Genomic DNA, 13,695 nt, shown 5'->3' with positions numbered 1-13,695 from the left:
TCCAGGCAGAGGCGCCCTATCCCCCTTCGCCATCCTCAAACACGGTGACCTTCCCCTCCCCCAAGAAAAGGAAGGACGGGGCACCTTCCATTGCTTGACTGCTGCGTGCGTGCGTGCGTGACCTTGATTTGAATCAGGTGTCCCTAATCCATCCAACACAAACCCCTGATTCGACTCGTCAGCTCGTTGGTAAAGACTCTCAAATAAGAGGGACATCAAAAAACGTGCTGTGACGGTGATGAGTCAGCCGGCCGGCAACCGACGCTTTTGTTCTTCTTTTTTCCCTATGCTCATATGACCGCAGCTTGCTGCTTTCTCTGTGGCACGGTCATCGTTGCGTCACCTCATCGTCATTCTGTATGCGCTTCCTGCGTATTTCTGTATTCTCTGACAAAATTCCAGTGGTGTTGTTGGTTCTTCTATTAGTCACAACAATTCGCAGTCCCCAAAAAGGGGAAGCACACCGTTCCTGGAGGCACTGCAATACCAGGTCGATGCGTGGAGTGGACGGAGCAAGCCCCGGTTCCGGCTCCATGTGCCAAAAATCAATTTAATATGCAGTCCCCGGATAGGGGACGTATCAGATATTAAACTGATAAGAACAGATACTACACTTGATCTTAGCCAAAAGGCCGAGAAGCGATGACACAATGACGCAGCGGCAGGGGAGCGGGCAAAGGCGACGCCCATCTGGGAAGCGGTGAGGGGGGGAGGGTTGGCAAAGGCCTTACGTCGTAGAGACCTGAAACTTTGAGGGATGGTACTAGCCACTCGCTCTACAACATCACCAAGGCTGGCCCCCCGATGGGCCCGGCACGAAATGGCTCGTAGCTCCCAAACCGCACGCCGCAGAACCAAGTGTCTTATATCATCGGAATCCTTGGCTCGAGCCGAGCGAGACGCATGCCTCGGATTCGAAGGTTGCGCTGGCGAAATTTTCGGGTATTTGGGATTTTGTGAAAAACCTACTTTTGCACACTAGTCCTAGGTCTTTTGCCCGATCTGGCCCAAACCAGTGCAGAAAGATTCTCTGGAGTCTGACTGTCCGTCCAGATCGGAAAAAAAGTGGGAATTTCGATTCAGCTTGGCGGCGGCAGGCCGAAACCTACGGGCTGGGCGAGGCGGGGTCTGCTAGAACGGCTATAGCTCTTGGACGGAACGAGACAATTTCACCCAAGCCGGTACACCCGTGCACGGGCTCAGTCTGGGGTCAGGCGAGAAAGGACGCGGTGAATGGCCACCTAGTGGCGCTTTAAAATGAAAAAGCAACAACATGAGAGCGGCTATAGGCGAACGTATGTCGCGTGCTTTTTCACAGCACGCGCACGAGACAGTCGTACCATACGACAGAAAACCTCCATCCGAACAACTTTGCCTTTGGGACCACTGCTGTCAATCAACTCGTCCGTTGAATATCAAAGTTTGTGGGAAAAACCACATTCGGCAAACCGGTCGCAGGTTTCGACAACCTCGATGAAAACAAACGCAGTTCAGTTCTCTGAACTCTCCGGGTCACTGGCTGACACAGCAGAAAGAGACAGAAACATAACAAAACTGGTGCAACTTCACCCTTTGGGGCAGTGGGCTGCGCCACAAGCGTCAAGAACCGCACGCTTTTTCCCTCCACGCTATCTGCTTTTAACCAGTGTGTACAGGGGAGAGCGCGAACGCAGTCCCCCACTACCATAAATTATGCAGTCGAGATTCCCACATTTGGGGAATTCGCAGGGGTCAGCACAACCGGAGTGCAATGGCCGAGCCTCGCCCTGGGTGAACCACCTTCCTGATCATGGTGTCTCCCCTGCCAGGTAAGTATGAGTTGCCTGGCCTCCAGGCAGAGGCGCCCTATCCCCCTTCGCCATCCTCAAACACGGTGACCTTCCCCTCCCCCAAGAAAAGGAAGGACGGGGCACCTTCCATTGCTTGACTGCTGCGTGCGTGCGTGCGTGACCTTGATTTGAATCAGGTGTCCCTAATCCATCCAACACAAACCCCTGATTCGACTCGTCAGCTCGTTGGTAAAGACTCTCAAATAAGAGGGACATCAAAAAACGTGCTGTGACGGTGATGAGTCAGCCGGCCGGCAACCGACGCTTTTGTTCTTCTTTTTTCCCTATGCTCATATGACCGCAGCTTGCTGCTTTCTCTGTGGCACGGTCATCGTTGCGTCACCTCATCGTCATTCTGTATGCGCTTCCTGCGTATTTCTGTATTCTCTGACAAAATTCCAGTGGTGTTGTTGGTTCTTCTATTAGTCACAACAATTCGCAGTCCCCAAAAAGGGGAAGCACACCGTTCCTGGAGGCACTGCAATACCAGGTCGATGCGTGGAGTGGACGGAGCAAGCCCCGGTTCCGGCTCCATGTGCCAAAAATCAATTTAATATGCAGTCCCCGGATAGGGGACGTATCAGATATTAAACTGATAAGAACAGATACTACACTTGATCTTAGCCAAAAGGCCGAGAAGCGATGACACAATGACGCAGCGGCAGGGGAGCCGGCAAAGGCGACGCCCATCTGGGAAGCGGTGAGGGGGGGAGGGTTGGCAAAGGCCTTACGTCGTAGAGACCTGAAACTTTGAGGGATGGTACTAGCCACTCGCTCTACAACATCACCAAGGCTGGCCCCCCGATGGGCCCGGCACGAAATGGCTCGTAGCTCCCAAACCGCACGCCGCAGAACCAAGTGTCTTATATCATCGGAATCCTTGGCTCGAGCCGAGCGAGACGCATGCCTCGGATTCGAAGGTTGCGCTGGCGAAATTTTCGGGTATTTGGGATTTTGTGAAAAACCTACTTTTGCACACTAGTCCTAGGTCTTTTGCCCGATCTGGCCCAAACCAGTGCAGAAAGATTCTCTGGAGTCTGACTGTCCGTCCAGATCGGAAAAAAAGTGGGAATTTCGATTCAGCTTGGCGGCGGCAGGCCGAAACCTACGGGCTGGGCGAGGCGGGGTCTGCTAGAACGGCTATAGCTCTTGGACGGAACGAGACAATTTCACCCAAGCCGGTACACCCGTGCACGGGCTCAGTCTGGGGTCAGGCGAGAAAGGACGCGGTGAATGGCCACCTAGTGGCGCTTTAAAATGAAAAAGCAACAACATAAGAGCGGCTATAGGCGAACGTATGTCGCGTGCTTTTTCACAGCACGCGCACGAGACAGTCGTACCATACGACAGAAAACCTCCATCCGAACAACTTTGCCTTTGGGACCACTGCTGTCAATCAACTCGTCCGTTGAATATCAAAGTTTGTGGGAAAAACCACATTCGGCAAACCGGTCGCAGGTTTCGACAACCTCGATGAAAACAAACGCAGTTCAGTTCTCTGAACTCTCCGGGTCACTGGCTGACACAGCAGAAAGAGACAGAAACATAACAAAACTGGTGCAACTTCACCCTTTGGGGCAGTGGGCTGCGCCACAAGCGTCAAGAACCGCACGCTTTTTCCCTCCACGCTATCTGCTTTTAACCAGTGTGTACAGGGGAGAGCGCGAACGCAGTCCCCCACTACCATAAATTATGCAGTCGAGATTCCCACATTTGGGGAATTCGCAGGGGTCAGCACAACCGGAGTGCAATGGCCGAGCCTCGCCCTGGGTGAACCACCTTCCTGATCATGGTGTCTCCCCTGCCAGGTAAGTATGAGTTGCCTGGCCTCCAGGCAGAGGCGCCCTATCCCCCTTCGCCATCCTCAAACACGGTGACCTTCCCCTCCCCCAAGAAAAGGAAGGACGGGGCACCTTCCATTGCTTGACTGCTGCGTGCGTGCGTGCGTGACCTTGATTTGAATCAGGTGTCCCTAATCCATCCAACACAAACCCCTGATTCGACTCGTCAGCTCGTTGGTAAAGACTCTCAAATAAGAGGGACATCAAAAAACGTGCTGTGACGGTGATGAGTCAGCCGGCCGGCAACCGACGCTTTTGTTCTTCTTTTTTCCCTATGCTCATATGACCGCAGCTTGCTGCTTTCTCTGTGGCACGGTCATCGTTGCGTCACCTCATCGTCATTCTGTATGCGCTTCCTGCGTATTTCTGTATTCTCTGACAAAATTCCAGTGGTGTTGTTGGTTCTTCTATTAGTCACAACAATTCGCAGTCCCCAAAAAGGGGAAGCACACCGTTCCTGGAGGCACTGCAATACCAGGTCGATGCGTGGAGTGGACGGAGCAAGCCCCGGTTCCGGCTCCATGTGCCAAAAATCAATTTAATATGCAGTCCCCGGATAGGGGACGTATCAGATATTAAACTGATAAGAACAGATACTACACTTGATCTTAGCCAAAAGGCCGAGAAGCGATGACACAATGACGCAGCGGCAGGGGAGCCGGCAAAGGCGACGCCCATCTGGGAAGCGGTGAGGGGGGGAGGGTTGGCAAAGGCCTTACGTCGTAGAGACCTGAAACTTTGAGGGATGGTACTAGCCACTCGCTCTACAACATCACCAAGGCTGGCCCCCCGATGGGCCCGGCACGAAATGGCTCGTAGCTCCCAAACCGCACGCCGCAGAACCAAGTGTCTTATATCATCGGAATCCTTGGCTCGAGCCGAGCGAGACGCATGCCTCGGATTCGAAGGTTGCGCTGGCGAAATTTTCGGGTATTTGGGATTTTGTGAAAAACCTACTTTTGCACACTAGTCCTAGGTCTTTTGCCCGATCTGGCCCAAACCAGTGCAGAAAGATTCTCTGGAGTCTGACTGTCCGTCCAGATCGGAAAAAAAGTGGGAATTTCGATTCAGCTTGGCGGCGGCAGGCCGAAACCTACGGGCTGGGCGAGGCGGGGTCTGCTAGAACGGCTATAGCTCTTGGACGGAACGAGACAATTTCACCCAAGCCGGTACACCCGTGCACGGGCTCAGTCTGGGGTCAGGCGAGAAAGGACGCGGTGAATGGCCACCTAGTGGCGCTTTAAAATGAAAAAGCAACAACATGAGAGCGGCTATAGGCGAACGTATGTCGCGTGCTTTTTCACAGCACGCGCACGAGACAGTCGTACCATACGACAGAAAACCTCCATCCGAACAACTTTGCCTTTGGGACCACTGCTGTCAATCAACTCGTCCGTTGAATATCAAAGTTTGTGGGAAAAACCACATTCGGCAAACCGGTCGCAGGTTTCGACAACCTCGATGAAAACAAACGCAGTTCAGTTCTCTGAACTCTCCGGGTCACTGGCTGACACAGCAGAAAGAGACAGAAACATAACAAAACTGGTGCAACTTCACCCTTTGGGGCAGTGGGCTGCGCCACAAGCGTCAAGAACCGCACGCTTTTTCCCTCCACGCTATCTGCTTTTAACCAGTGTGTACAGGGGAGAGCGCGAACGCAGTCCCCCACTACCATAAATTATGCAGTCGAGATTCCCACATTTGGGGAATTCGCAGGGGTCAGCACAACCGGAGTGCAATGGCCGAGCCTCGCCCTGGGTGAACCACCTTCCTGATCATGGTGTCTCCCCTGCCAGGTAAGTATGAGTTGCCTGGCCTCCAGGCAGAGGCGCCCTATCCCCCTTCGCCATCCTCAAACACGGTGACCTTCCCCTCCCCCAAGAAAAGGAAGGACGGGGCACCTTCCATTGCTTGACTGCTGCGTGCGTGCGTGCGTGACCTTGATTTGAATCAGGTGTCCCTAATCCATCCAACACAAACCCCTGATTCGACTCGTCAGCTCGTTGGTAAAGACTCTCAAATAAGAGGGACATCAAAAAACGTGCTGTGACGGTGATGAGTCAGCCGGCCGGCAACCGACGCTTTTGTTCTTCTTTTTTCCCTATGCTCATATGACCGCAGCTTGCTGCTTTCTCTGTGGCACGGTCATCGTTGCGTCACCTCATCGTCATTCTGTATGCGCTTCCTGCGTATTTCTGTATTCTCTGACAAAATTCCAGTGGTGTTGTTGGTTCTTCTATTAGTCACAACAAGTCGCAGTCCCCAAAAAGGGGAAGCACACCGTTCCTGGAGGCACTGCAATACCAGGTCGATGCGTGGAGTGGACGGAGCAAGCCCCGGTTCCGGCTCCATGTGCCAAAAATCAATTTAATATGCAGTCCCCGGATAGGGGACGTATCAGATATTAAACTGATAAGAACAGATACTACACTTGATCTTAGCCAAAAGGCCGAGAAGCGATGACACAATGACGCAGCGGCAGGGGAGCCGGCAAAGGCGACGCCCATCTGGGAAGCGGTGAGGGGGGGAGGGTTGGCAAAGGCCTTACGTCGTAGAGACCTGAAACTTTGAGGGATGGTACTAGCCACTCGCTCTACAACATCACCAAGGCTGGCCCCCCGATGGGCCCGGCACGAAATGGCTCGTAGCTCCCAAACCGCACGCCGCAGAACCAAGTGTCTTATATCATCGGAATCCTTGGCTCGAGCCGAGCGAGACGCATGCCTCGGATTCGAAGGTTGCGCTGGCGAAATTTTCGGGTATTTGGGATTTTGTGAAAAACCTACTTTTGCACACTAGTCCTAGGTCTTTTGCCCGATCTGGCCCAAACCAGTGCAGAAAGATTCTCTGGAGTCTGACTGTCCGTCCAGATCGGAAAAAAAGTGGGAATTTCGATTCAGCTTGGCGGCGGCAGGCCGAAACCTACGGGCTGGGCGAGGCGGGGTCTGCTAGAACGGCTATAGCTCTTGGACGGAACGAGACAATTTCACCCAAGCCGGTACACCCGTGCACGGGCTCAGTCTGGGGTCAGGCGAGAAAGGACGCGGTGAATGGCCACCTAGTGGCGCTTTAAAATGAAAAAGCAACAACATGAGAGCGGCTATAGGCGAACGTATGTCGCGTGCTTTTTCACAGCACGCTCACGAGACAGTCGTACCATACGACAGAAAACCTCCATCCGAACAACTTTGCCTTTGGGACCACTGCTGTCAATCAACTCGTCCGTTGAATATCAAAGTTTGTGGGAAAAACCACATTCGGCAAACCGGTCGCAGGTTTCGACAACCTCGATGAAAACAAACGCAGTTCAGTTCTCTGAACTCTCCGGGTCACTGGCTGACACAGCAGAAAGAGACAGAAACATAACAAAACTGGTGCAACTTCACCCTTTGGGGCAGTGGGCGGCGCCACAAGCGTCAAGAACCGCACGCTTTTTCCCTCCACGCTATCTGCTTTTAACCAGTGTGTACAGGGGAGAGCGCGAACGCAGTCCCCCACTACCATAAATTATGCAGTCGAGATTCCCACATTTGGGGAATTCGCAGGGGTCAGCACAACTGGAGTGCAATGGCCGAGCCTCGCCCTGGGTGAACCACCTTCCTGATCATGGTGTCTCCCCTGCCAGGTAAGTATGAGTTGCCTGGCCTCCAGGCAGAGGCGCCCTATCCCCCTTCGCCAACCTCAAACACGGTGACCTTCCCCTCCCCCAAGAAAAGGAAGGACGGGGCACCTTCCATTGCTTGACTGCTGCGTGCGTGCGTGACCTTGATTTGAATCAGGTGTCCCTAATCCATCCAACACAAACCCCTGATTCGACTCATCAGCTCGTTGGTAAAGACTCTCAAATAAGAGGGACATCAAAAAACGTGCTGTGACGGTGATGAGTCAGCCGGCCGGCAACCGACGCTTTTGTTCTTCTTTTTTCCCTATGCTCATATGACCGCAGCTTGCTGCTTTCTCTGTGGCACGGTCATCGTTGCGTCACCTCATCGTCATTCTGTATGCGCTTCCTGCGTATTTCTGTATTCTCTGACAAAATTCCAGTGGTGTTGTTGGTTCTTCTATTAGTCACAACAATTCGCAGTCCCCAAAAAGGGGAAGCACACCGTTCCTGGAGGCACTGCAATACCAGGTCGATGCGTGGAGTGGACGGAGCAAGCCCCGGTTCCGGCTCCATGTGCCAAAAATCAATTTAATATGCAGTCCCCGGATAGGGGACGTATCAGATATTAAACTGATAAGAACAGATACTACACTTGATCTTAGCCAAAAGGCCGAGAAGCGATGACACAATGACGCAGCGGCAGGGGAGCCGGCAAAGGCGACGCCCATCTGGGAAGCGGTGAGGGGGGGAGGGTTGGCAAAGGCCTTACGTCGTAGAGACCTGAAACTTTGAGGGATGGTACTAGCCACTCGCTCTACAACATCACCAAGGCTGGCCCCCCGATGGGCCCGGCACGAAATGGCTCGTAGCTCCCAAACCGCACGCCGCAGAACCAAGTGTCTTATATCATCGGAATCCTTGGCTCGAGCCGAGCGAGACGCATGCCTCGGATTCGAAGGTTGCGCTGGCGAAATTTTCGGGTATTTGGGATTTTGTGAAAAACCTACTTTTGCACACTAGTCCTAGGTCTTTTGCCCGATCTGGCCCAAACCAGTGCAGAAAGATTCTCTGGAGTCTGACTGTCCGTCCAGATCGGAAAAAAAGTGGGAATTTCGATTCAGCTTGGCGGCGGCAGGCCGAAACCTACGGGCTGGGCGAGGCGGGGTCTGCTAGAACGGCTATAGCTCTTGGACGGAACGAGACAATTTCACCCAAGCCGGTACACCCGTGCACGGGCTCAGTCTGGGGTCAGGCGAGAAAGGACGCGGTGAATGGCCACCTAGTGGCGCTTTAAAATGAAAAAGCAACAACATGAGAGCGGCTATAGGCGAACGTATGTCGCGTGCTTTTTCACAGCACGCGCACGAGACAGTCGTACCATACGACAGAAAACCTCCATCCGAACAACTTTGCCTTTGGGACCACTGCTGTCAATCAACTCGTCCGTTGAATATCAAAGTTTGTGGGAAAAACCACATTCGGCAAACCGGTCGCAGGTTTCGACAACCTCGATGAAAACAAACGCAGTTCAGTTCTCTGAACTCTCCGGGTCACTGGCTGACACAGCAGAAAGAGACAGAAACATAACAAAACTGGTGCAACTTCACCCTTTGGGGCAGTGGGCGGCGCCACAAGCGTCAAGAACCGCACGCTTTTTCCCTCCACGCTATCTGCTTTTAACCAGTGTGTACAGGGGAGAGCGCGAACGCAGTCCCCCACTACCATAAATTATGCAGTCGAGATTCCCACATTTGGGGAATTCGCAGGGGTCAGCACAACCGGAGTGCAATGGCCGAGCCTCGCCCTGGGTGAACCACCTTCCTGATCATGGTGTCTCCCCTGCCAGGTAAGTATGAGTTGCCTGGCCTCCAGGCAGAGGCGCCCTATCCCCCTTCGCCATCCTCAAACACGGTGACCTTCCCCTCCCCCAAGAAAAGGAAGGACGGGGCACCTTCCATTGCTTGACTGCTGCGTGCGTGCGTGCGTGACCTTGATTTGAATCAGGTGTCCCTAATCCATCCAACACAAACCCCTGATTCGACTCATCAGCTCGTTGGTAAAGACTCTCAAATAAGAGGGACATCAAAAAACGTGCTGTGACGGTGATGAGTCAGCCGGCCGGCAACCGACGCTTTTGTTCTTCTTTTTTCCCTATGCTCATATGACCGCAGCTTGCTGCTTTCTCTGTGGCACGGTCATCGTTGCGTCACCTCATCGTCATTCTGTATGCGCTTCCTGCGTATTTCTGTATTCTCTGACAAAATTCCAGTGGTGTTGTTGGTTCTTCTATTAGTCACAACAATTCGCAGTCCCCAAAAAGGGGAAGCACACCGTTCCTGGAGGCACTGCAATACCAGGTCGATGCGTGGAGTGGACGGAGCAAGCCCCGGTTCCGGCTCCATGTGCCAAAAATCAATTTAATATGCAGTCCCCGGATAGGGGACGTATCAGATATTAAACTGATAAGAACAGATACTACACTTGATCTTAGCCAAAAGGCCGAGAAGCGATGACACAATGACGCAGCGGCAGGGGAGCGGGCAAAGGCGACGCCCATCTGGGAAGCGGTGAGGGGGGGAGGGTTGGCAAAGGCCTTACGTCGTAGAGACCTGAAACTTTGAGGGATGGTACTAGCCACTCGCTCTACAACATCACCAAGGCTGGCCCCCCGATGGGCCCGGCACGAAATGGCTCGTAGCTCCCAAACCGCACGCCGCAGAACCAAGTGTCTTATATCATCGGAATCCTTGGCTCGAGCCGAGCGAGACGCATGCCTCGGATTCGAAGGTTGCGCTGGCGAAATTTTCGGGTATTTGGGATTTTGTGAAAAACCTACTTTTGCACACTAGTCCTAGGTCTTTTGCCCGATCTGGCCCAAACCAGTGCAGAAAGATTCTCTGGAGTCTGACTGTCCGTCCAGATCGGAAAAAAAGTGGGAATTTCGATTCAGCTTGGCGGCGGCAGGCCGAAACCTACGGGCTGGGCGAGGCGGGGTCTGCTAGAACGGCTATAGCTCTTGGACGGAACGAGACAATTTCACCCAAGCCGGTACACCCGTGCACGGGCTCAGTCTGGGGTCAGGCGAGAAAGGACGCGGTGAATGGCCACCTAGTGGCGCTTTAAAATGAAAAAGCAACAACATGAGAGCGGCTATAGGCGAACGTATGTCGCGTGCTTTTTCACAGCACGCGCACGAGACAGTCGTACCATACGACAGAAAACCTCCATCCGAACAACTTTGCCTTTGGGACCACTGCTGTCAATCAACTCGTCCGTTGAATATCAAAGTTTGTGGGAAAAACCACATTCGGCAAACCGGTCGCAGGTTTCGACAACCTCGATGAAAACAAACGCAGTTCAGTTCTCTGAACTCTCCGGGTCACTGGCTGACACAGCAGAAAGAGACAGAAACATAACAAAACTGGTGCAACTTCACCCTTTGGGGCAGTGGGCGGCGCCACAAGCGTCAAGAACCGCACGCTTTTTCCCTCCACGCTATCTGCTTTTAACCAGTGTGTACAGGGGAGAGCGCGAACGCAGTCCCCCACTACCATAAATTATGCAGTCGAGATTCCCACATTTGGGGAATTCGCAGGGGTCAGCACAACCGGAGTGCAATGGCCGAGCCTCACCCTGGGTGAACCACCTTCCTGATCATGGTGTCTCCCCTGCCAGGTAAGTATGAGTTGCCTGGCCTCCAGGCAGAGGCGCCCTATCCCCCTTCGCCATCCTCAAACACGGTGACCTTCCCCTCCCCCAAGAAAAGGAAGGACGGGGCACCTTCCATTGCTTGACTGCTGCGTGCGTGCGTGCGTGACCTTGATTTGAATCAGGTGTCCCTAATCCATCCAACACAAACCCCTGATTCGACTCGTCAGCTCGTTGGTAAAGACTCTCAAATAAGAGGGACATCAAAAAACGTGCTGTGACGGTGATGAGTCAGCCGGCCGGCAACCGACGCTTTTGTTCTTCTTTTTTCCCTATGCTCATATGACCGCAGCTTGCTGCTTTCTCTGTGGCACGGTCATCGTTGCGTCACCTCATCGTCATTCTGTATGCGCTTCCTGCGTATTTCTGTATTCTCTGACAAAATTCCAGTGGTGTTGTTGGTTCTTCTATTAGTCACAACAATTCGCAGTCCCCAAAAAGGGGAAGCACACCGTTCCTGGAGGCACTGCAATACCAGGTCGATGCGTGGAGTGGACGGAGCAAGCCCCGGTTCCGGCTCCATGTGCCAAAAATCAATTTAATATGCAGTCCCCGGATAGGGGACGTATCAGATATTAAACTGATAAGAACAGATACTACACTTGATCTTAGCCAAAAGGCCGAGAAGCGATGACACAATGACGCAGCGGCAGGGGAGCCGGCAAAGGCGACGCCCATCTGGGAAGCGGTGAGGGGGGGAGGGTTGGCAAAGGCCTTACGTCGTAGAGACCTGAAACTTTGAGGGATGGTACTAGCCACTCGCTCTACAACATCACCAAGGCTGGCCCCCCGATGGGCCCGGCACGAAATGGCTCGTAGCTCCCAAACCGCACGCCGCAGAACCAAGTGTCTTATATCATCGGAATCCTTGGCTCGAGCCGAGCGAGACGCATGCCTCGGATTCGAAGGTTGCGCTGGCGAAATTTTCGGGTATTTGGGATTTTGTGAAAAACCTACTTTTGCACACTAGTCCTAGGTCTTTTGCCCGATCTGGCCCAAACCAGTGCAGAAAGATTCTCTGGAGTCTGACTGTCCGTCCAGATCGGAAAAAAAGTGGGAATTTCGATTCAGCTTGGCGGCGGCAGGCCGAAACCTACGGGCTGGGCGAGGCGGGGTCTGCTAGAACGGCTATAGCTCTTGGACGGAACGAGACAATTTCACCCAAGCCGGTACACCCGTGCACGGGCTCAGTCTGGGGTCAGGCGAGAAAGGACGCGGTGAATGGCCACCTAGTGGCGCTTTAAAATGAAAAAGCAACAACATGAGAGCGGCTATAGGCGAACGTATGTCGCGTGCTTTTTCACAGCACGCGCACGAGACAGTCGTACCATACGACAGAAAACCTCCATCCGAACAACTTTGCCTTTGGGACCACTGCTGTCAATCAACTCGTCCGTTGAATATCAAAGTTTGTGGGAAAAACCACATTCGGCAAACCGGTCGCAGGTTTCGACAACCTCGATGAAAACAAACGCAGTTCAGTTCTCTGAACTCTCCGGGTCACTGGCTGACACAGCAGAAAGAGACAGAAACATAACAAAACTGGTGCAACTTCACCCTTTGGGGCAGTGGGCGGCGCCACAAGCGTCAAGAACCGCACGCTTTTTCCCTCCACGCTATCTGCTTTTAACCAGTGTGTACAGGGGAGAGCGCGAACGCAGTCCCCCACTACCATAAATTATGCAGTCGAGATTCCCACATTTGGGGAATTCGCAGGGGTCAGCACAACCGGAGTGCAATGGCCGAGCCTCGCCCTGGGTGAACCACCTTCCTGATCATGGTGTCTCCCCTGCCAGGTAAGTATGAGTTGCCTGGCCTCCAGGCAGAGGCGCCCTATCCCCCTTCGCCATCCTCAAACACGGTGACCTTCCCCTCCCCCAAGAAAAGGAAGGACGGGGCACCTTCCATTGCTTGACTGCTGCGTGCGTGCGTGCGTGACCTTGATTTGAATCAGGTGTCCCTAATCCATCCAACACAAACCCCTGATTCGACTCATCAGCTCGTTGGTAAAGACTCTCAAATAAGAGGGACATCAAAAAACGTGCTGTGACGGTGATGAGTCAGCCGGCCGGCAACCGACGCTTTTGTTCTTCTTTTTTCCCTATGCTCATATGACCGCAGCTTGCTGCTTTCTCTGTGGCACGGTCATCGTTGCGTCACCTCATCGTCATTCTGTATGCGCTTCCTGCGTATTTCTGTATTCTCTGACAAAATTCCAGTGGTGTTGTTGGTTCTTCTATTAGTCACAACAATTCGCAGTCCCCAAAAAGGGGAAGCACACCGTTCCTGGAGGCACTGCAATACCAGGTCGATGCGTGGAGTGGACGGAGCAAGCCCCGGTTCCGGCTCCATGTGCCAAAAATCAATTTAATATGCAGTCCCCGGATAGGGGACGTATCAGATATTAAACTGATAAGAACAGATACTACACTTGATCTTAGCCAAAAGGCCGAGAAGCGATGACACAATGACGCAGCGGCAGGGGAGCGGGCAAAGGCGACGCCCATCTGGGAAGCGGTGAGGGGGGGAGGGTTGGCAAAGGCCTTACGTCGTAGAGACCTGAAACTTTGAGGGATGGTACTAGCCACTCGCTCTACAACATCACCAAGGCTGGCCCCCCGATGGGCCCGGCACGAAATGGCTCGTAGCTCCCAAACCGCACGCCGCAGAACCAAGTGTCTTATATCATCGGAATCCTTGGCTCGAGCCGAGC

The 13,695-nt window shown here is 53.3% G+C and overlaps 15 non-coding genes across 15 annotated transcripts; all 15 read right to left on the bottom strand.

Moving 5' to 3' along the window:
* Positions 1-453: 453 nt before the first annotated feature.
* Positions 454-644, bottom strand: LOC137068247 (U2 spliceosomal RNA). The gene has a single exon (XR_010903944.1). It is a non-coding gene; the product is annotated as a U2 spliceosomal RNA (small nuclear RNA).
* Positions 645-1,652: 1,008 nt separating this feature from the next.
* On the bottom strand, positions 1,653-1,816 carry LOC137068304 (U1 spliceosomal RNA). The gene has a single exon (XR_010903997.1). It is a non-coding gene; the product is annotated as a U1 spliceosomal RNA (small nuclear RNA).
* Positions 1,817-2,282: 466 nt separating this feature from the next.
* Positions 2,283-2,473, bottom strand: LOC137068245 (U2 spliceosomal RNA). The gene has a single exon (XR_010903943.1). It is a non-coding gene; the product is annotated as a U2 spliceosomal RNA (small nuclear RNA).
* A 1,008-nt stretch (positions 2,474-3,481) lies between these two features.
* LOC137068302 (U1 spliceosomal RNA) lies at positions 3,482-3,645 on the bottom strand. The gene has a single exon (XR_010903995.1). It is a non-coding gene; the product is annotated as a U1 spliceosomal RNA (small nuclear RNA).
* Positions 3,646-4,111: 466 nt separating this feature from the next.
* Positions 4,112-4,302, bottom strand: LOC137068244 (U2 spliceosomal RNA). Its single transcript, XR_010903942.1, has one exon. It is a non-coding gene; the product is annotated as a U2 spliceosomal RNA (small nuclear RNA).
* Positions 4,303-5,310: 1,008 nt separating this feature from the next.
* On the bottom strand, positions 5,311-5,474 carry LOC137068300 (U1 spliceosomal RNA). The gene has a single exon (XR_010903994.1). It is a non-coding gene; the product is annotated as a U1 spliceosomal RNA (small nuclear RNA).
* A 466-nt stretch (positions 5,475-5,940) lies between these two features.
* LOC137068243 (U2 spliceosomal RNA) lies at positions 5,941-6,131 on the bottom strand. Its single transcript, XR_010903941.1, has one exon. It is a non-coding gene; the product is annotated as a U2 spliceosomal RNA (small nuclear RNA).
* A 1,008-nt stretch (positions 6,132-7,139) lies between these two features.
* On the bottom strand, positions 7,140-7,303 carry LOC137068192 (U1 spliceosomal RNA). Its single transcript, XR_010903893.1, has one exon. It is a non-coding gene; the product is annotated as a U1 spliceosomal RNA (small nuclear RNA).
* Positions 7,304-7,765: 462 nt separating this feature from the next.
* On the bottom strand, positions 7,766-7,956 carry LOC137068242 (U2 spliceosomal RNA). The gene has a single exon (XR_010903940.1). It is a non-coding gene; the product is annotated as a U2 spliceosomal RNA (small nuclear RNA).
* Positions 7,957-8,964: 1,008 nt separating this feature from the next.
* On the bottom strand, positions 8,965-9,128 carry LOC137068299 (U1 spliceosomal RNA). Its single transcript, XR_010903993.1, has one exon. It is a non-coding gene; the product is annotated as a U1 spliceosomal RNA (small nuclear RNA).
* A 466-nt stretch (positions 9,129-9,594) lies between these two features.
* Positions 9,595-9,785, bottom strand: LOC137068240 (U2 spliceosomal RNA). The gene has a single exon (XR_010903938.1). It is a non-coding gene; the product is annotated as a U2 spliceosomal RNA (small nuclear RNA).
* Positions 9,786-10,793: 1,008 nt separating this feature from the next.
* On the bottom strand, positions 10,794-10,957 carry LOC137068229 (U1 spliceosomal RNA). Its single transcript, XR_010903928.1, has one exon. It is a non-coding gene; the product is annotated as a U1 spliceosomal RNA (small nuclear RNA).
* Positions 10,958-11,423: 466 nt separating this feature from the next.
* LOC137068239 (U2 spliceosomal RNA) lies at positions 11,424-11,614 on the bottom strand. Its single transcript, XR_010903937.1, has one exon. It is a non-coding gene; the product is annotated as a U2 spliceosomal RNA (small nuclear RNA).
* Positions 11,615-12,622: 1,008 nt separating this feature from the next.
* On the bottom strand, positions 12,623-12,786 carry LOC137068298 (U1 spliceosomal RNA). Its single transcript, XR_010903992.1, has one exon. It is a non-coding gene; the product is annotated as a U1 spliceosomal RNA (small nuclear RNA).
* Positions 12,787-13,252: 466 nt separating this feature from the next.
* On the bottom strand, positions 13,253-13,443 carry LOC137068238 (U2 spliceosomal RNA). The gene has a single exon (XR_010903936.1). It is a non-coding gene; the product is annotated as a U2 spliceosomal RNA (small nuclear RNA).
* Between the last annotated feature and the right edge of the window lie 252 nt (positions 13,444-13,695).

The sequence above is a fragment of the Pseudorasbora parva genome, unplaced genomic scaffold, assembly GCF_024679245.1.
Source record: "Pseudorasbora parva isolate DD20220531a unplaced genomic scaffold, ASM2467924v1 scaffold_61, whole genome shotgun sequence".
Lineage (NCBI taxonomy): Eukaryota > Metazoa > Chordata > Actinopteri > Cypriniformes > Gobionidae > Pseudorasbora > Pseudorasbora parva.
The sequence above is the reverse complement of the archived record's forward strand: the minus strand, read 5'-3'. Positions and strand labels throughout refer to the sequence as shown.